Source organism: Drosophila ananassae (genome assembly GCF_017639315.1).
Source record: "Drosophila ananassae strain 14024-0371.13 chromosome 4 unlocalized genomic scaffold, ASM1763931v2 tig00000240, whole genome shotgun sequence".
Lineage (NCBI taxonomy): Eukaryota > Metazoa > Arthropoda > Insecta > Diptera > Drosophilidae > Drosophila > Drosophila ananassae.
The window spans coordinates 362604-384170 of NW_025319046.1; positions in this window are offsets into that span (position 1 = coordinate 362604).

The following is a 21567-nucleotide window of genomic DNA, read 5'->3' on the forward strand; positions in this document are numbered from 1 at the left end:
CCTACCTGTTGGATCATTTTGATTTCCATCGACTCCTACTGAAGTTATTGCAAAATCATGACGATCATTAGTTGGATTAGATCAATCATCATGGAAAGTATATTGTCGTGCAGCGAAAAACATGTCATGAGTTTGTAGCCAATAACGGAAATTTTGATTTTCTGTTGCAAAGTCTAGTGCAAGTAGATTATGCACATCTTCTATTTCACGAGCGTTGTTTCTACGAAGGATAGTGTTTATTTGTTGTAATATTCCTTGTGCTGTAGAAGTACCACCTCCCCTTATTCTTGACCTTAATGTTTCTATTGCCTGTGCTCTAGTACCTTGCAAGTAACTAAATGGAACGTGCAGATTATCATCTATATCAAGCAAAAAAATCGAGTTCTGTCCTGGTCTTTTTTCCATGTAAAAGCGCCTGAAATTTTCACGAGTTTGATCTGACAATAGATTTTCTGGTGGATTTTCATCAATAACACTTTCAGGTCCCACTAATACTTCTGGTCTTGAGTCATGACCACGACGATCAAGTCTATGTACATACACTGCTTGTTGTGGAAGAGATATAAAGTCTTCTGCTCTCTGTGCACCTCTATTAAATACAGCATAAGACAAAACCACCTCATTTCCAGAAGTAATAGGCAAATATCCCCTTTGTTTGCTCATCAATTCTGTTATTTTGTACCTTGCCTCGTCTTGCTCCTGTTCTACTTCTTCTGCATTATCAGCAAATCCTAATACATATCCAATTGGGTGAGTATCTGCTGTAGGTTGTCTTAATAATAGAAGACCTAGTCTCTGTTCTGTAACTCTTGTAAGTATTACCCTTTCTCCTTCTTCTTCCTGCCACCTTTTTAAACTATATGTTTGACCAACTTTATACATAGCAAGCACTTTATAAGGATTATCACTAGCATAAAATGTACCATGTAGTATAGAGCGAAACTTATCTTTGCTATTTACATCTATTATCATATTGCCATGCGTATCTTCTGGCATTAATACTGCAGAAATGTTTCTAAATAATTCTTGATGCTGAAATCTATCTTGCCAGCCATCATTCATAACTTGATTTAAAGCATTATGCACATTTCCAGCATTAGGCACTTGCACAAGATTACCACCAAGAAAATTATTTGCATTATTATTTTGGTAATTGTGATATAAACCAAGGTTATCTGTATGAATATTAAGGCCAAGTTGATTATTAAGTGTGCATGAAACTTCCCGTACATGAACATTATTTCCGTCAACATTAAGATCTTGTAAATTGATGGCTCCTTGTTGTACAGCGTTGTTATCTCTAATATGAAGTATAACTATATCAGAACCTTGAGTATGGAAGACCATGGTTAAAGCATGATTCTCATCACCATATCTAAATATATACTTTCTTACACGTTGTTGAACTGCGTTTACTAATCTGAACTCTTCTAAAATACTATTCCCAAAAGCAAAACCAGTTATGCAATCAAATATTCTGTTATAATTCTCTGCATTTCTTGGTATTTCGTTAGGAAGATGTTGAAGCAAGAAATCTCTAATATTTTCTCTAATTCCTTCATCCTCCAAACACTCAAATAATCTTTGTACCAAAGGAAATCTATTCTCTAAAAACTCTACTGTATCAATACTAAAAGGATCTATATTCAGATTAAAATTTAATCCAATACAAACAGCATTTCTTGATTCAGTGTGAATAGATATAAATGAAGAAGCATGTAATCTTTTAGCATCAGCTCTAGCGCGGTTTAATGCAATATCAGACGATGTCCTCCATCTAGTAACATTAATAACGATAGGAATGTTTTCTCTCTCTGCCTGATGACATATAAGAAAAGCAACATATGAATTTCCAGGAGACAAGTCAAGGTCAATATCTATTGTGTAGAGATGAATAAAATTTGCCAACAAACCTAAGAAAAATCCGTGACTCTCAAACTTTTGACTGCGATTTTGAATGTCATTTTGTAGGCTGCCTAGGTAACTACGATAGATTCGAGTTATGTATGGCAAAATTCCTTCATTTATTCCACGTTCTATATTTATTCTTTGGTTACTTGCTAGCACTTCCATAAAACTGAAAATCCCTTGCTGACCCGGTGCAACTTGCACAAAATTGACCAAATGACCAAGCTGTACTCTCTGATCTTGATTGAGTCGTATACTTCCTATTTCCTTAACTGTCAACAAACTGCGTGGCGCAGGCGCATTAATCCCATTAAGCCTATTGCGTTCTATATGCCTAAGAAGGCTAATCTCAGACGCTGAATATTTAGCAAATCTATCTCTACCTTGAGAATCTTTTTCACGAATCACCTCGAATACTGTTGCAATCGCCTCTCCCTGACTCTTGCCCTTTCCATGCATGCATACTTTGTATTGCTCAAAATTTAGGTCTTCTTCCCTTAAATTTGGATTTTGCCCTCTAATCTCTCGCACTAGAGCATTTCTTTCCCTTGTACTGAACCTTAACCCATCACTATTAAGACGATCAGAAATACTGTAGCATCTGACAACTTGCTGTCCGTCACGATAAACAGCGACTTTTAGGTTCCCTGTATTTCTATTTCTACCACCTGTATCAATACCATGATTATCAAAACGAAAATACACTCTCTCATTTGCTTTTAAGATATTAGCATCATGAGCAGTAGCAAACATACTGAAAAAGAATACAGGAAGGAAACGTCCTGTACTTACATGATACAAGAAAAATGGACATTGATCTAAAAAGGATTCAAACTCTTGTCTAAAACCATCAAGATCTCCATCCACTAAACTTCTTATTAAAGACACAAAGCACCTCTCTATTTGCTAAGACCAGAAAAACCACTCACATTAATGAGTAGACTAGATTCTTCTTTTCTTATGAGAACCAGAAATACCACTCACACTAGGAGCTTCAAACTCAGACTGTGGGCCATCACCAGAACCATCAAGTGGCAAAGATACCTTAGATTGAGACCGCAAATTATTCCAAGGACCATCACCTACAGAAGGTAAAGTTACTTTCTCTAACTGAAGAAATAACTCTTCTGCAAACTTGCCGTAATCTACACCTTTCCTCTTTCCTTCCCTACCACATATTCTAAGATTTTCTATCATGACTTCTTTAAAAAGGTCAAACTTTTCAGGAAAGCAACCTTTGGCAAATGAAATCATATCTAATATTTCTTCTTTCTCTATTTTCCTATCGGGCTTACAAACATCTTCTCGTTTCCAATTAATGATTAATCCCCCAAGTACACTCTTTATAGGAACTGTATAATTAGAAGTATTAACAGAGGTCTCTCTGTATTCAGCAAAGCGTTCACATTTCCAAATCTCCATAATAAGGGATCTAGCTTGAACACTTAACTCAGGATTTTTCAACATCACATTTGAAAGTGAATAAAGAAAAAGTTCATAGTCTTGCTGTGAGAATATCTTGTCCGAACAGTCTCCTCCTGCTGAAACGCCTTTATAACACCAGCACTGTACCAAATCATGAACCGTATCAAAAAAACATGACTCTATTAATTCAGCAAGAAGGGAATATACTCCCTTATCTTTCTGCAATAATTTCTGTAAAAGAGTATCTTTATCGCCTATATTCCTTACACAAAAATCTAAAATAGGAGCGTCTTTCTTAACAGATTGAGGACGAGAAAGAGCAACAATAGCTTCTGTAAGCTTCTTCTCCTTATCTTTTTCCTCTAACTGATTATAAAAATACTCTACCCCTTCGCTCCACTTAAGTTTTACAGCACTGTCAAAACCTTCTACTGCATCATACTTCTTTAATTCCCCAGATTCTCTATCGATCCAGAAATCAAACACAGGACCATTTCTCTTCATGGATGATAGCAGAATGTTTCTTACATATTGATCACTGATCGGATTACCTTGACTATCTACCTCTTCTGAAGTAAATTGACCTCTAGAGAGTACAAACTGTTTGTTGAAAAAATCACCTATCTTGCCCGTTATACAGTACCTAGATGCCATACCATACCTTGGTAGTGGGTTATCGATTTCTCCTATTTTCTCTTCAGTCAATTTCTGACCTAAAACAGTATTATTTAACCTTGTACCTAACCAACAACCTTCATCTCGAAAAACATTATATAAGAATTCCAGCTTATCATCCTTAAAAAGTTTGATATACTCTATATAGGTCTCGACCCACCTTTTAATAGCTAACTTTCTTCCAGCCGCAATGTCACGATCTGTATGTTTTATCACATCTTGTAGCTTTTTAAGCACTTCAGCCTGACGTTTTGTTTCTATTGGCATTTAAACCTCCCTATATCATGAAAACAACGCTATGGTACTAAATTTGTAACTAAGTTACAACACCTAATTACTCCAGAAAGACCTATTTGATACCCAAACGTTCTGGTCAGGCCTAGAGAAATCTGTCTGGAATTATTGAGTATTTTCTAGAAATCTTAATTTGACAGCTAACACCAGGTTTTCTGGAGACTATAGGTGATGCACTTTTTCTATTTATATTCCCAAGAATAAGGTCAGTAGATATGTTGTTTTCCAGAAGAATATTAGTAAGATTAATTGGAGAAGTGCTTATGACTTTAACTAAGTGTGTTTTAACTTCGCCCTTAAGTTCTGTTCAGCAGTATCTGTTAGTGTTAGGTAAGGTTATGGTTGTAAATACAAAATCCGATCAGCAGAGGGCTGAAGATGATCTATATACTGTTTTGAGATTCAAAGAAAAAGGAGATTTTGAAAGACGGATAAGAGAACTGCTTGTTAACGATTATAAGAAACTTAAAAAACCACTGAGCAAACTCCTTGGTAAGTTAGAAAGTAAAATAAGGACTGATAAAGAGAATAACCAAGCAGCCAGAAACGTTTATGATCAAATCAAAAAATCTAAAACTAATGAAGATAAATTAAGTAATTTATTGAACTTTAAAAAACAGCTAAAAGCTTTCCTAAAAAATCAAGATGATTGTAGTATTGTGTTAAATGCGATTGACTCTGCAAGTGTTATCCCTGTTATTGAAGTTAATGGTGTGCATCCAAAAGATAGTGAGATCAAAAAGTTAAAAAAAGCTCAACCTCTCACCTCTAACAGACAAGACTTTGAAGAAGCTCTAGGATACATAGAATCACAAGAAAAAGTTATGGGAATTACATTAGAGGAAATTATGGAATACAAGCAACACTCTGTTAAGATTTTTCTACTGAACCGTGTTCATTCATGCAAAAATGGGCATTCTCAATTGCATCCTGATGTAAAAGAAGCTATAGCAATATTATCAAATGATAAGCTGAGAGCTTTCTACGATGAAGAAGTAAAGAAGAAGACGCTACAACCAATATTGTCCTACAAAGAATGTGAACAATTATATGATAAAATTAACTATGAAAAAAATGAATCTCGTATTATAATCGAAAGAGAAGAACTTGGAGAGAATGTTAGGAGGGTAATGGGAGTGAAGCGCTTTACGAATGAAAGCAGTAGAGAAGATCAGAAAAATGGTACTAGTCCAACAGGAACTTCTACAAATTATAGACAAGAGCAAGTTGCCTCTAGTGGTGATAGAACACTTTATAATAGTGATATACCTTCACTAGGTAGATCGATTAAGAGCAGCCGAAGTGCACTGTTTATGCCATTTGGAGCTTCTGTTGATACGAGTACCCCGATTAAACCTGCCAATCCATCTAACCTAGTTACCACTGGTGAGAATTATACTAGTAATGCAGATCTGAGTGATGAATTGAACGTAAGTGAAGTAACTAAAATTGTTGAACGAATGGAGCTATTATCCAATAGTTTAAAAAAAATCCAAGAAATTGTGGAAAAGCTGGGTAATACTACACTAAGTGAAGAAGTGATAGTTCATGAGAGACATTTCAAAAAGTTTATGGATTTTGTAGGAGAAATTCTCGTAAATATTGGTACAAGATTACCACAAAGTGATTCTAAAAGCATGTATCTTGAACAAAAATTGAAGGGATTGGAAAAGATGAATGAATCCTTAAATAACAGTGTTCAAGAGTTAGAGAAAAAAGTAGATAAACTTGAAAAAGAGAATAAAGATTTTCTAGCAGAAAATGATGAACTTAAGGAAAAACTTGCTACAGCGAAAGAAGAAAAGGAATTGCTATTTAATAAAAAAGAAAAGATGCAGGAAGTTATAAATGGGCTGAATGAGAACAATCAACGATTAATGCAAAAAATAAATGGGTTAGAAGATGATTATGAGTATTTGTTAAGAGCGGAAAAGACAAAAAGAGAAACCGAAGATTCGTGTATACAAGTGGAGGATGCAGATATACCGGAAGGAAAAGCTGAGTTATGTAAAGACTATGAAATTAAACTAGTAAAGCTGGAACAAGAGATAGATGCAAAAGGGAAACAATGTGAGGAATTGCTATTAGAAAATAGTATATTACGAGGAAATATAGAACGATTAAAGGAAGAGAATAAACGATTAGAAGGCATTGAAGAAAGCTTTAGTATCGATCCCTCACATTTTTGCTCTGTAAAAAATTTGCATGATGAGCTTATTCTAGCTAATGAACAGCCGGAAAATATTGATATATCAATCCAGGATGAGATGGATTCAAAAGTTGCCACTGAGTCTGTGGGTGTTAATGTAAAACAAGGTTATAGTAAAAGGACTAGCAACCTATCTCGAGTCTCTGAACAAAGTTCAGCAGTAAAATCTCAATTCTCAGAAGCAAGAGCTCAGAGTAGAAAGCAAATAATTTATGCCTCTGCTTCTCTTATATTATCTGGAGTATTTGCTGTTGGCACAAGTTTAACAATGTCTCATTTAGGAATATCTATTTCACTTGCTTTGACTGCATTAACTTTCCTTACATTGGGATGTTATTGTTCATATAAGGCAAGTACAACGCTTAGGAATATTGAACTTGATCGAACTTTTAAAATGGCTGATCATGAAGCTGTTTTTATGGTTCCCAGCTTATAACTATGTGGAAAAATATATTGTTTTACTCACCCCAAGAAAAGAGATAATGGGAAAGATAAAAAGGTCTATCAGTTCTCGGTGCGGCAGATTAATTTCTGACGGTGATATAGAGCATTACTTATTTCTCTAGAGAATAGGGAATTGGCGAATAGAGTTCTAGGTGTAGAAGGAGATATAGATGAAGAAAAGACCAGATTTAGTAGAAAAATATAAGGGCTTCTTTGTAAATGATAGTAAGGGAACAGCAAAGTAGTTATATTAAGGGACTGGTTTTATGTTCTGAACTCAGATTTTCGTTAGGTTATAAAAGAAGTAATATCGAGACCTTACTTTGAAATTCCAGATTATCAGAGTACTTTGCTCTTCTGAAGTGAGTGATGTTGGAATACCTCTGGATCGCAGTACTAATAACCAAAATTAAAGAGTAAATAGTTTATAATTTAAGTATTTATAATAGAGAAATTAGCATGTATCTAAATTTGAGCAGCAAATACCTTGAAATTACCATCAATTCAGTAAAATTGAAGAGTTTTAATGGTTTAATCATGTAAAGTATTCAATAAACTGCCGTTTTTAAATTTTATCAGACTCAGTTAAAAGAGTGGAGATTTTAATGATTTACCTCAAATCTAATTAAGAGTTAAAGTGAGAAGATGTTTTAGTTTTTTTGCACCTTCCTCTCTACTAATTAAGGCGTTCTTTTTATTTGCGGCTTTTCAGACGTACGATTCTGCTTAGCAACCAATCCGGTACTTCTCTACCCTTTTCCCACTTAGCAAACCTCATCTTTTCTTTTAGGTAGTACTCTCTGTAAGCTTTTACTGAATGACTAGACTTATATTGATCTGGTAACGCCTGTACAAAAGGCTTTATATCGGTTGATTGAAAAACAAGCAAATTCTTATTACTATCACACCAATCTATAACTTCTTCTGATCTATGTTTTCTTTTATATCGCCAAGTATACTCTTTGCACAGCTCCCTTCCGTATTTTATTAACCAGAAAAAGTTCCCTTTGGATTGTCTAGCCCATAGAGAACAAGGGTGGTTTTTGTGAGTAAGTTTATATGGAACTTCTATATTCTGGTCTGTGATGCTGACTAAAGGATTTGGCACTTTTAATGCTATTGAAAAAACATTACTCAGTAACTGAGCAGTTTCTAATAGCATTTTTACTATATGCTTATCACATAACATTTTTGCCGCAATCTCTGGGTTTTCATCTAGTACAAAGATGTTCATCTAAACATCCAAAGAGCTTAAGTCTTTAATTTCATTAGCTGTAAGACCAGTAGTTTGAGCTATGATATCAATAGAAACTCCTGCTTTAAGTAGATTCTTTGCAACTTCAATTTCCCTCTCTTTTCTGCCTTTTTCATGTCCGATGAGGATGCCTTTTGCAGTAGCATCATCAAGTTTTTGAGCAAGGACAGCCTGTTCATCAAGAATACGTTTTATTTCCTGTTCATAGGCAATAAATTCTTTTTCTGACCAGTTGAACCTATTTAGTTCTTCATAGGCCTTTTTAATTATTAGATCACTACCTATTATTTTTTCCAGCTCTTCTTCACTAGTCTCATCTGCATATTTAAAGAAGTAGACCCATTTCTCAACAATACTTGAAAGCTGATCTTCTTTGGTTTTTGGAAATTTAGGCAACTCAATAAATATAAAGTAAAAATCTTTTAGATCATGTTCATTAGTATCTTCATCGCGAATGGTATGCTTTGACTTATACTCAGACTTATCAGGAAATAAAATACAGTCTGCTATAGCAATAAAGATAATTTCCTTAAGGTCATGATATTGATCGCCTTTGTCAGCCTGTCTTGAATAGGCTTTAGCAGCATAGTATTGAGCACGTTTTTCAAAGCCCTTAGTTTTAGCGAGCTGGTTAGGTAAGGAAGTAGTATTGCTACTACTCCCTCCCTTAGAAACGCAGCATGCAGGTTTCCCCACACTACGCTTGAGCCCCTTATCTAAGTCCTTCTTTTCTCGAACCGGCTTGTCCTTCATGATTCCTCAGAAAACATCATTCTTAATGGTGACACCAACAGTAGAGAACCTTCTCTTGAGAAAGAGCTTGCTAACATTTTTGTTTGTTTCACTCTTTCATCAAAATACTTTTTCCATTTTAAGTCAAGTGGATTTGCATCCGCCCTGATTTTAACATGTCGTCTGATAGGTATATCAATCAACCTAAGCAGTCTTAAATACCTTATCTCTTTCGGTTTGTTCTTGCATATGGGTGCAGCAAAGACCCATTGGCGTTGTTTCATTACCTTGAAGTAACGATTCTTTATCCAACGTAATCCTTTACGAGGATGTCTTTTCTTTGCCCATTTCCATAGAGCACACATAATTTCATGGTCTATTTTGTTAAAAGCTCTTTTCGCACACACATGGCTGTAGTAATTTCCCCATCCCCTTAATAGGGAATTGAGCAACTTGATTAGTACGGCCTGAGTGTTCGCTATGTTTGCCTTTATCAATGTACGTGCTTTATTAAGAAGTTTCTTAATACTTTCTTTTGAAGGTTTTATAATTAACTTCTTATTATACCTGCGTACATTACAACCAAGAAAGTCAAACCCTGTTGTAATAGATGTAATTTTTGTTTTCTCTTCGGAAAGGATAAGACCTCTCTCCTGAAGAAAGGACGATACTAGAGGTTTTACTTCATTTTCCAGTACTTCACGTGTGATTCCTGAAATGATAAAGTCATCTGCGTACCTGATTACATTTACTCCACTTCTGATTTTGCTTCTTCTTTTACTGCCAAGTTTACCAAATTGACTTTCCAATGATTTTTCAAGTCCATTTAGGGCTAGATTTGCTAGTATTGGAGAGATGATACTACCTTGTGGGGTACCTGCAGTTGTGGAATACAGAGTTTTTGATTCTAGGAAGCCAGCTTTTAACCAGCTATGAAGAATTTTCTTCTCCATAGGAATATGCTTCATGAGCCATTCATGGTTAATGTTATCAAAACACCCTTTAATATCACCTTCGAGTATCCATTGTAGTTGGTTACGGCTTGCCAGTAACAAGTGACAAGCCACAGTAGCGTCTGCGCAGGATCTTTTTGGTCTAAAACCATAAGAGTGACGATCACTGATCGTTTCAGCTATCGGTTCCAAAGCAAACAAGTATAATGCTTGCATGGCTCTATCTTTTATCGTAGGGATTCCAAGAGGTCTTCTTTTGCCATTAGACTTACTGATGTATATCCGTTTTAGCGGAGAAGGTTTGTATCCTCTTTGTTTTAATAGCTTTATTCCTTGAAATTTTGTGTTGCAAGTTGACCATATTTGACGATCTACACCTGCTGTGTTTTTTCCTTGGTTTTCAGTTACTCTCTTAACCGCCAAAGCTTTGCCGCTAAAAGAGCGTGTGAGAAGGTGTTGTAAAGTTTTCACCTTACCCCATCTGCCTTGTTGGACAGCCTTAACAATACGCCTCTGTAGCCTCATAACAACTTTTTGGCATTTCTTCCAGGGTAACTGGTTCCATGCTTCGGAGTTATTGGTAGGTGCACTTACAGTTGTACTTGTAATCATCTGCTTTCCTACCTTAAGTGGTTAACAAAGTTTCTTGTCATGAGGGACCAAATGGAAGTCTGCTCGTTTTCACGCGAATTAATGTTACAAATTCTATCCATTTCGTTACAAAATGGCATTCGCTTTCTCCATTATCCTTTACCTGCACATCCATCAGCATTCCTTGCGGGTTGCCTGCCATATAGGCGAAAATACAGGCTTATCCTGTTCCTTTTGTCATACAATAGTGGGTTAGGTGGCTTCTCTATACCGGTGGAATTATTATTTGCGTACATCCAGAAATGAAAAATGTAACTCATCCACATTACCTTTTGGTCGGAGCTTATCAGCATCTTTAGCTCTTTAATCGTTACGATACTTATGAAGCTTCACTTACGTTCACCATACCACTAAGCCTAGCCCTCCAACCACATGATGCTTGTAGTTTATGCTTTCTCTCACGATTGAGCATCTTCTTTATCAAGAGGAGGTTCATTGTCCGCGTCGCTCGGCACCAACTGGTTACCCAATTCGCACTGATGCGTAGACTCAGATGGCAAAACATCTGGTTCAATAAGCTTTAGAATCCTTTCAGTTTCTTTCTGAATGAATTCCTCTCCTTTTAAACAATATGACCGAAGGCTTTCAGGTCGCACCATTTCTGCTATATATCTATTTCCGTGAGAATCCTTGCAGAGAACATCAACAATACTTTGTTTATCAGAGGCAACTTCGGGATCCATAATAGTGCTAAGAAACTCAACTTCTTGTATTGCATTTATCTCAGTAAACCCTAAAATATCGTTCAAAAAGTGGATCAGGATATTCTTATTTTTTTCCGTTCCAAAGATTTTTTTGAAACACAAATCATTGCGAGGATCGAGAAATTTTGAAAGAGCCATGGCAAAAATGCTTGAAAATATTAATAATTATACACTATTATTAACAATTATTCAACCATATTTTTGAAGATAGCTATAGCTAACACGTCATAACCGCCACGAACCGTCATACCGCGATTCATTCGCGGTATCTTAGCATAGATCCCGCTAACAAGTAGCGGGATGACGATTGTGTATCGTGCTTTGCTAAAAATCACAGAATGCAGTCTGGTTACAAATAAACTATTTTGACAGTTAATGGGGTCTAGTTTTGATGTATGGACTATCCAAAGAAAAGGGTGGTATCATAACTTCAAAAACTTTTATGCTTTCTTCATTCAGAAATTCATACTTACCCTGCATTATTCCTGACGGTACATTTAAGTATGTTCCACTTGTGTATTTAAATACCTCTCCAGATTTTATCACAGGTTGTTCTCCGATAACACCAACTCCGGCAATTTCATTTACTTTTCCCTTATAATCTATTATTTGCCAATGACGACTTAACAATTGAATAGTTGATTGGCTTTTGTTTTTTATCTTAACGTTATACATCCATACATAGCAATTTTCATAAGGAATGGATTGCTCTTCAATATAAATTGGTAAAACTGTAACTTCAACAAAGTTGGTAGTTAGTGTGTATTCTATCATTATAAAATATTCATGATAAGAAAATAGTATCTTAATTATATACTTTTTTCATAGATTTTTCAAGTATACTTTAATTAGGAAGTATCAATTTATAGTATGAATGAACCAGATGCGCTTAGCAAAAAAGTAATAGGAATAATAGGTGGTGGACAATTAGGTAAAATGACTGCTATCGCTGCAACAAAACTTGGACAAAAAACACATGTTTTTGCCAGTGCTAAAGACGATCCGGCTTGCTCTGTTGCTGATGATTTCACAATAGCAGATTTCTCTGATAAGAAAGCTCTTGAATCTTTTGCACAGAGTGTGGATTTAGTTACTATTGAGTCTGAAAATATTCCATGTAGTGCAATTGATATCGATGTAAATTTTTATCCGGGTAAAAAAGCGTTACACATTTCGCAGAACAGACTGAGAGAAAAGGATTTTATTAAAAACTTGGGTATAAAAACTGCTAACTATAAGAGTATACAAAATTATAATGAGCTACTGAAAAGCAGTAGAGCTTTTGGCTATCCAACAAGGCTGAAAACAACAGAAATGGGTTATGATGGAAAAGGGCAATATGTGCTTGAGAATGATTCTGAAGTGAAGCAATTTGCTTCCTTTGATTGGAATACAGAGTACATTCTTGAAGCAAGTGTTGATTTACTGAAAGAGGTTTCAATAGTCGTTGCAAGAGATAAAAACGGTAAAGTAGCTTTTTTTCCTATAGCAGAAAATTACCACGTTGATGGAATACTTGATACTTCAACAGTGCCAGCTAAAATAGATAGTAAATTAACTCAAGAGGTACAACGAGCTGCAAAGAAAATAGCAAATGCGCTTGATGTAATAGGAATTCTGGCTATTGAATTTTTTGTTACTAAGGATAACGAATTGTTAGTTAATGAACTAGCTCCCAGACCTCACAATTCTTGCCACTGGAGCTTGGATGCATGTAACGTTAGTCAATTTGAACAACTGGTTAGGATAATATGCGGGCTACCTATGCAGGAAGTAGTATTACGCTTTCCTTGTATGACGAAAAATATAATAGGTAATGATATATATGATTCTCATAAGTATTTGAGCAACGAAAAAGCTAGTTTAACCATATATGGGAAAAAAGAGGTTAGGGATAAGCGTAAAATGGGACATGTCAATATAGATTTAAGTTAACAGTTTTTCTACGTCATACCGCCACAACTGTACGAACATTGTGATATGATGAGATGTTACATAGTAAACGGTGTCATTCTAGCACCTCTTTTCCCGTCATCCCGCTGCTTGTTAGCGGGATCTCATTTCACTTTGTGAAGGTGTCATCCCAGCACCTCTTTTCCCGTCATTCCGCTGCTTGTTAGCGGGATCTCATTTTACTTTATGAGGGTGTCATCCGAGTAGCCCCTTTCTCGTCATCCCGCTGCTTGTTAGCGGGATCTCATTTCACTTTATGAAGGTGTCATCCGAGTAGCCTGACTACTTGGATCCAGGAATTTTATTAAGTTGGTAAGCATAAAAGTGGCTGATCTTATGTTAAAACACAACGTTCTTGATGAGATTACAGCAAGGCTGGATTCCAGCGTCAGCTACTTGAATGACAGCAGTCCTACGTCATGCCGCCGCGGTATCTCTAGATCCCGCTAACACGTAGCGGGATGACGGTTGTCGTTTAGCCATAAATGTTTAAGAAATTTACCAAACGAAAAAAAAGGCAAAAGAAGCCCCGTGGTTGGCTAGTTACTTACATTATACTTTCAAGTATGGCGTTTTTTTATTCTAAACGTTTAATAACCGCGATTCATCTGCTTTTAAGCCGCAACTAATCTAAATTATAAACATTAAGAAATTTACTAAACAGAAAAAAAGGCAAAGAAAACCTAGGGTAGCTAATTACTCACTATCCATTTTTTAAGTTGGCGTTTTTTGATGTTTTAAATGCTTTATAAGCGCATTTTAGCTTGTATAGCTAGAAATTTGATAAAGACATAAGGTGCACATAGTGCAAAAAATTAAACATGAGACGCCAAATACGTTGAGTTTTTTTGTCATTTAATCTGTACAGAGAAGATAAATAAATAGCTTCAGTTTCATGATAAGGGGGCTGGCGAAGGGTGTCAAGTAAGTTTTTTCGTTTCTATTTCCAATAAAAGTTTGTATGCAATAACACAGAAGCATGCACTGCTATTCCTTCATTTCTTCCAATATAACCTAATTTCTCTGCAGTGGTTGCTTTGATATTTACAAATTCATCATCAATTTCTAATGCTTTTGATATGAATTTCTTCATTTCTACTTTGTAAGGCGATATTTTAGGCTCTTCACAAACTATAGTAATATCTAAATTAGACACGCTGTACCCTTTTTCTTTTGCTTTTTTAGCAGCAAAGTCAAGAAAGTGAGATGAATTGCAATCTTTCCATTCAGAGGAACTAGGAGGAAAGTGCTCTCCTATGTCGCCATATCCCAGTGCTCCGAGTATTGCATCAACGATTGCATGTATTGCAACATCACCATCAGAGTGCGCTTCTATTGCCATGTTGTGTTCAATTTTCACACCGCAAATTTTTATAAAGCTTTCAGCACCATTTTGAACTTTAATGAACTTATGTATATCATAACCGGTTCCGACACGAAATTTTGGCTCTTCAAAAAGGAGTTTTGCCATATTGATATCTTCTTTTGTGGTTAACTTAAAATTGCTTTTTTCACCTTTAATAATCACAACGCGCTTTTTGTGCTCTATCATTAGCGATGAATCATCAGTAAATTCTTTGGTTGATTGGTGACATGATAATAGTTCTTTAAAGTTAAAAATTTGAGGAGTTTGTATGGCTCTAAGTTTTTCCCTTGAAATTGTAGATTCAATGAAATTATTACTTACCAATGACATAGTATCTTCAACATCTATTGCTGGAACTACTCCTGTATATTGATCATTAATCATGGACTGAGCCAAATTATCTATCAGAACATTTGACACAAAAGGCCTACAAGCATCGTGTATAACTACAAAATCTGGGTTAACTTTTTGTAAGCTTTCAAGCCCTAGTTTAACTGAACTTTGCCTGTTTTCTCCTCCATATATTGGACTTAGTAATTTAGTGTCTGTAATTAGTGATATAGCTTTCTCATAGAAGTTTTCATGGTCTCTATTAATTGCTATTCTTATGTGATCTATATATTGGTTAGTCAGAAATCTTTTAATTGTATGAAATAAAACAGATTTACCTACAAGTTCTGTATACTGCTTAGGAATCGTAGAACTGCATCTACTGCCTACTCCTGCTGCAACTATTAATGCTGCTATTTTGTATTTCTTAAGTCTGTTAGTGTGCATATTTATCATTTTCAGCGTAAGTGTATAGTAACAGGTTATTTACAGTTTTAAAAAAAGAGTGTATTATTTTAATTAAGATATAATATGATGCTAGAATGCACATTACTAAGTGTAATAAGGAAAATGAGATACACCTTATATTCTTTCATGGAATAGGGGATAACTATAAAAGTGCTCACAATTATGTACAAGGTTTAAATGGATCAAATAATAACCATGCACATAAATATCCAAGCGCATTTCAGAACTACATAACTTATGCTGCAGTTAGCTTTTTGTTCCTCGTGGCATCTGTATCAGCGCCCATTGCAATATTACTACTTATAAGCCCCATAACAGCTGGAGTAGTTGGTTTAGCAAGCTTAGCTGCTCTAACTTGCATTTTTTTATCCTTAATGCTTATTTTTATTCCCTTTATAAATAGAGATCAAAGTTTGCTTAAGCCCTCGATAGAAGAAATCAATAAATTAATGGACAAGGGTGTGAGGCCTGAAAACATTATACTTTTTGGCCATTCCTTTGGAGGAGCAGTTGCATCGGCAGTTTTGAAGCACTTTGCAGACAAAAACGTTAAACTTGGAGGTGTTATTTTTACTAGCACTTTCAGCTCTTTTCATACAGCAATAGAGCATTTTCCGATCCCTCAAGCAAAAATTTTAAGTATGTTGCCCCCATCCATTTTTAAAAAATTGCTAAAGGCTTTAGATCTAGATTTTGATTTAGTAAACGATATACGAAAGTTGCGAGATGAAGGAAAATTGAATACGCCAATAATAGTTATTAATAGCAAAGAAGATTACTTAGTACCACAGCCTGCACAATTGGCGCACGCAATAGAAAATGATGTATTGCTACGTGGAAAATTGATCAAGACTGTTAATTCGAAAAGGTGTGAAGATGATCCACATAACGGAGTTTTATCTAGTTGGGAATTGGGTGAAAATTTGACTGATCTAATACTTAATAAAATTGATAAAACAATGAATAGACAGTATTTACAATAAACTGTATATTTTTCAGTAAATTAGCTATGCTAAAAGCATGCAAAAACGTCATATAACTATTTGTTTTATACTGCTTTTTATAATAGGGATGTTATTCCTGATGCGTCCTATGATTTTTCCATGTTTAATATCTGTTGTTATTGCATATTTGTTTAATCCGCTAGTAGTTAAGTTTGAAAAGTATAGAATACCGCGTTCATGTTCTGTAATTTTTATAATACTTATTTTATTAATAGCTTTTATACTAGTCATAACATTTGTTTTACCTATTATATATGTTCAAATTACTTCAATATTAAATTTCTTAGTGAGTAAAGTGCCTTCATTAAAGCTTAAAGTAATCCCCTCTGTATTAGAATTTCTTAATATAAAAATCGAGGATAGCTTATTTGATCATTTATCTAAAAATCTAGCAGAAAATTACAGCAACTATGTATCTTATTTCATGAATGCTCTTGATATTGCTAGTAACTTTATAATCCAAGTGTTAAGTTCAAGCTTTAACACGGTATCATTAATGGTGATTACTCCTGTAGTGTTTTTCTATATATTACGTGATTGGCCTTTAATTATAGAAAAAGCTAGTAAATTAATCCCTATTCCTTACAGAGGAAAAATTGCAGATTATTTTTCCAAAGTGGATTTCATTATATCTAATTATCTAAAGGGGCAGGTAAATGTATGTATTGTCATGATGGTCTTTTACTCTGTGAGTCTGAGCATAATCGGATTGGAACACTCTATTGTTATTGGAATTTTATCAGGAATGTTAACGTTCATACCTTACGTAGGGCCATTATTATATACCATTATTGGGTTTTTGAGCGCCATCACTCAATTTAGTGGATGGTTTGAAAGTGCTGCCGTTTTGCTATTATTTGGTGTTGGACAATTAATAGATTCAAATATATTAGTTCCTTTATTAATAGGAAAAAAAGTTCATATACATCCAACTGTAATTATTCTGGGAATTACTATATGCGCTTCATATTTTGGATTTACAGGTATATTACTTTTTATTCCAATAATAGCAATGTTCAATGTATCAGTAGAATATGCAATCAATAAATATTTTAAAAGTGAGCTTTATAAAAACGGCTAACAGACCTTTTGCATAATCAATTTATGGTAAGAGGAGAAATGAGCCCAGAATACCTGACACATTTGAGGAGCGTAAGTAAATTTCTGCGCAAAAATTACTACCAGAAAGAGGTTACGTAAGAGGTTCAACGTGCAATTAAATTTATTTAACAACAATCAAGCTGATTATAGCCGGCAAAATTACATCATCTTAGATGAAAATAAGCACGTATATAATTCGGTAGTTAATGATTTATCTTGGAAATGTCTGATTCTTTTTGGACCTAAAAGCTCCGGTAAAACTCATCTTGCTCATATTTGGCAATCAATAAACGATGCAATCTTTATCAATGTGAATAACTTCGTAAGCGAGATTAGGTATAGCGATGCTTTTATTTTAGAAGACGTACAAAACATTAAAGATGAAGCAATGTTATTACATTGTTACAATTACATGAAAGAAAACGACAAGAGGCTGCTAATCACTTCTTCAATTTCACCAAAAAAGCTTAACTTCAAACTAAGAGATTTAAGTTCTCGAATATTATCAACTATCAGCGTAAAAATTTTGCCTGCAAGCGAGGAATTATTAAGAATTATGCTAATAAAACGATTTTCAGATAAACAGTTAAAAATTGATTTAAAAGTGATTAATTATATTTTAGCAAGAATAGAACGTTCTTTCTATAGCATTGATAAAATTATAGAAAAGATAGATAATGAATCTATAGGGTCAAATGTGACCGTTCCTTTTATTAGCACTTTATTAAAAAAAGATGCCATTTGATTTCTTCTTTTGTAAAGGTGTATATTAAAAATTTATTAACACCCATAACACTAACGTAATTGGAATCTCTATCTGTCCATGTTAGAATTATAATCAATGTTATGTTATAATAAATATAGATAGATACAGCTAAGAAGTATTCTATATTTATAGTAGAGCTCACTTTATAAGGTGTTTTTTATAGATTTAACGTTATAATTTAACTATGATAAGAGTAAGATTAAATTTAAGAAAAAGGTTAAAGCAAAAGTTTGTGATGTTCACTCTATTGATAAATGCTTTATTTGTCTCATATTTTCTCATAAGAAACACAGGGAACACTTCTAATCAAATTATAGCCAAAGAAATAAATATAGGAACTGATAATGAAAAATAAACAGTCGCAAAATAAAAAAGAAAATCTTTACATAACATATTACATAGATGCTTTAGCTTCAGAGAGGTTCGCTGCACAAAATACTCTGGAAAGTTATCGTTCGGATTTACACCAGTTTGAAGAATTTTTATTGGAAAGCGGCACTACCTTGGTTGGTGTAAACAAAACCAATATTAAAGATTATGTGAAATCTTTATGTACACAAAAAAAATATAAAAGTAGCTCTATATCAAGAAAAATATCCGCTATGAAAAATTTTTACAAGTGTCTATTTAATGACGGAATAATAGATTTTAATCCAGCGCCGGCTAATGATGCTGAATTAAAGAATCCAAAAGTTTCTCGTCCTTTGCCTAAGTATTTAAGTGTCGAAGAAATATTTTTGCTAATGGACACAGTGAGAAAATCAGCAAGCGAATCGAATAAAGAGATAAGCAGTAAAAGGCTATGTGCGATTTTAGATATCCTTTACTCTTCTGGAATGCGTGTTTCTGAACTAATTAGTATGAAATTATGTGAAGTGTCACATTTAATAAACAGTAATAACAAAGAATGCTATATAATAATAAAAGGAAAAAGTGGTAGAGAGAGGCAAATTCTTTTTAATGAACAAGCATTGCAGAGCCTTAGAAATTATTTATCAGTTCGTGATAATCTGATCTCTAAAGAAAAGGAATCCGATTGGCTATTCCCAGGTGATAAACCTAATAAACCAATTACAAGGCAGAGGGTCGGTCAATTAATGAAGGAGTTGGCAAGAAAATGCAATATTGATGAAAATAAGATCTCTCCACACGTGATTAGGCATTCTTTTGCTACCCATCTACTAAATAGCGGAGCAAATATTGTGTTGATACAGAAAGTTCTTGGCCATACTAACCTTTCTACAACACAAATATATACTCATATTGCTAACGAAAAGTTAAAGGACAAATTAGCTGATTCGCATCCTATTACTCAGATGATCAATAATTAAATTTATTGTTTTTAATTTGTAATAAAGTTAAATTTAAATAAATTTATGTGAGTTTGTGATTTCAAGTTTATTGTTTAATTTCTTTCTTATATTATGGGAGGTATTCTATACTTTCATTACTCTCCCTGTAATTTTCTTTTCTGAGTGTGTAATAACCATTTTCCTCGTCTGTTCGGTGAGAGTTGTATTATTCATGCTGCGTTTATTATGTGGCATTAAATATGAAGTGAGGGGAATGGAAAACATCCCTAAGCAACCTTTTATCATTGCATCTAAACACCAATCTCCATTTGAAACATTTATTTTTATACTACTATTTAGAAAAGCGGTTTTTATTTTAAAACGTGAATTGAAATGGATTCCATTCATTGGTTTGCATCTTATAGCGCTGAAAATGATTTTTATTAACCGTTCAGATGGTATCAGTTCTATACGCCATATAGTCAAACTAGCAAAAATGCGTATAAAAGAAAATAGAAGCATAATAATATTTCCTGAAGGTACAAGAACAACTATAAACCAAAATATAAAATATCAACCAGGTATTGCTGCTTTATATAGCGTATTATCTGTTCCTGTGTTACCGGTTGCTTTAAACACTGGTTTGTTTTGGCCAAAAAGCATACTTTCTCTGAGAAAGAATCCCGGAAAGGCAGTAATAGAAATATTGCCCCCAATATATCCTGGGTTAAACAAAAATGAATTCTTGCAAAGTTTAGAAAAAATTATTGAAGAGAGAAGCAGTAGATTAACCATAGGAAAAACTGATATTGCAAATTAACAAAAAAACTTTATAATTAAAAGAAAAGTACAGTATTTTAGGTATTAATATATGGCAAATCATAAGAGTGCTAAAAAAATGATAAAGGTAATAGCAAAGCGCACTTTAATAAATAAGATGCGGAAAAGTAAAACTCGCACCTCTATTAGAAAATTGGTTGATATAATCAAGTCTGGCGACAAAGAAAATGTTGTTCTGGCATTTCGGAATGCTGAATCTAATTTACACAAGTGTGTGAATAAAGGTGTTATTCATAGGAATACTGCTGCGCGTAAAATAAGTCGCTTAAATGCAAAAGTAAAAGCATTGATGACCGCTTAATACGGTTAATGTAAAGTTAACTGTATGAATATATACTCCTCAGTTTGTATATTCTGTATAAAATTTAAGTAGCTTAAGTGATGGATAAAAAAGTGCTATTAGAACTAAGTAATGGATTAAAAATCGAGCTACCTGTATTAAGCGGAACAACAGGTCCTGATGTGTTAAATATCAAGGATTTATATAAGATGACAGGATTATTCACTTACGATCCAGGGTTTGTTTCTACAGCTTCATGCTCTTCTACAATTACATTCATTGATGGAGATGAAGGAGTTCTTAAATATAGGGGACATAATATAGCTGATTTGGCAGAGAATAATAATTTTACTGCTGTGATTTATTTATTGCTCTATGGTGAATTACCCAGTTCAGAGCAACACAAAAAATTTCTTCTCAAAATACAAGAATCATCCAAAGTATCAGAGCAAGTTACAAATGTAATTAAAGCATTTCCAAAAACTGCTCACCCTATGTCAATCTTAGTTGCATGTTTTGCAAGTTTGTCAGCATCTTATCATGAAAAGCATGGCAACAATGTCAATGGTGAAGACCTAGATTTTGGAATTTCTGCAATAGCGCAAGTTTCCACAATTATTGCAATGATTTGTAGGCATAACAACAATCAGGAATTCATAAATGCTAACAATGAATTAAGTTACAGTGAAAATTTCTTAAAGATGATATTTGGCGATGCTGTTGATAATGATAAAAGCGCCCTTTTTGCAAAAGCTCTGGATAAAATATTTACTCTCCATGCTGATCATGAACAGAATGCTTCTACGGCGGCTGTCAGATTGGTGGGATCGGCTGGTTCTAATCTGTTTGCAAGCCTCTCTGCAGGAGTTGCTACACTTTGGGGACCAGCACATGGTGGAGCTAATGAGGCAGTTATA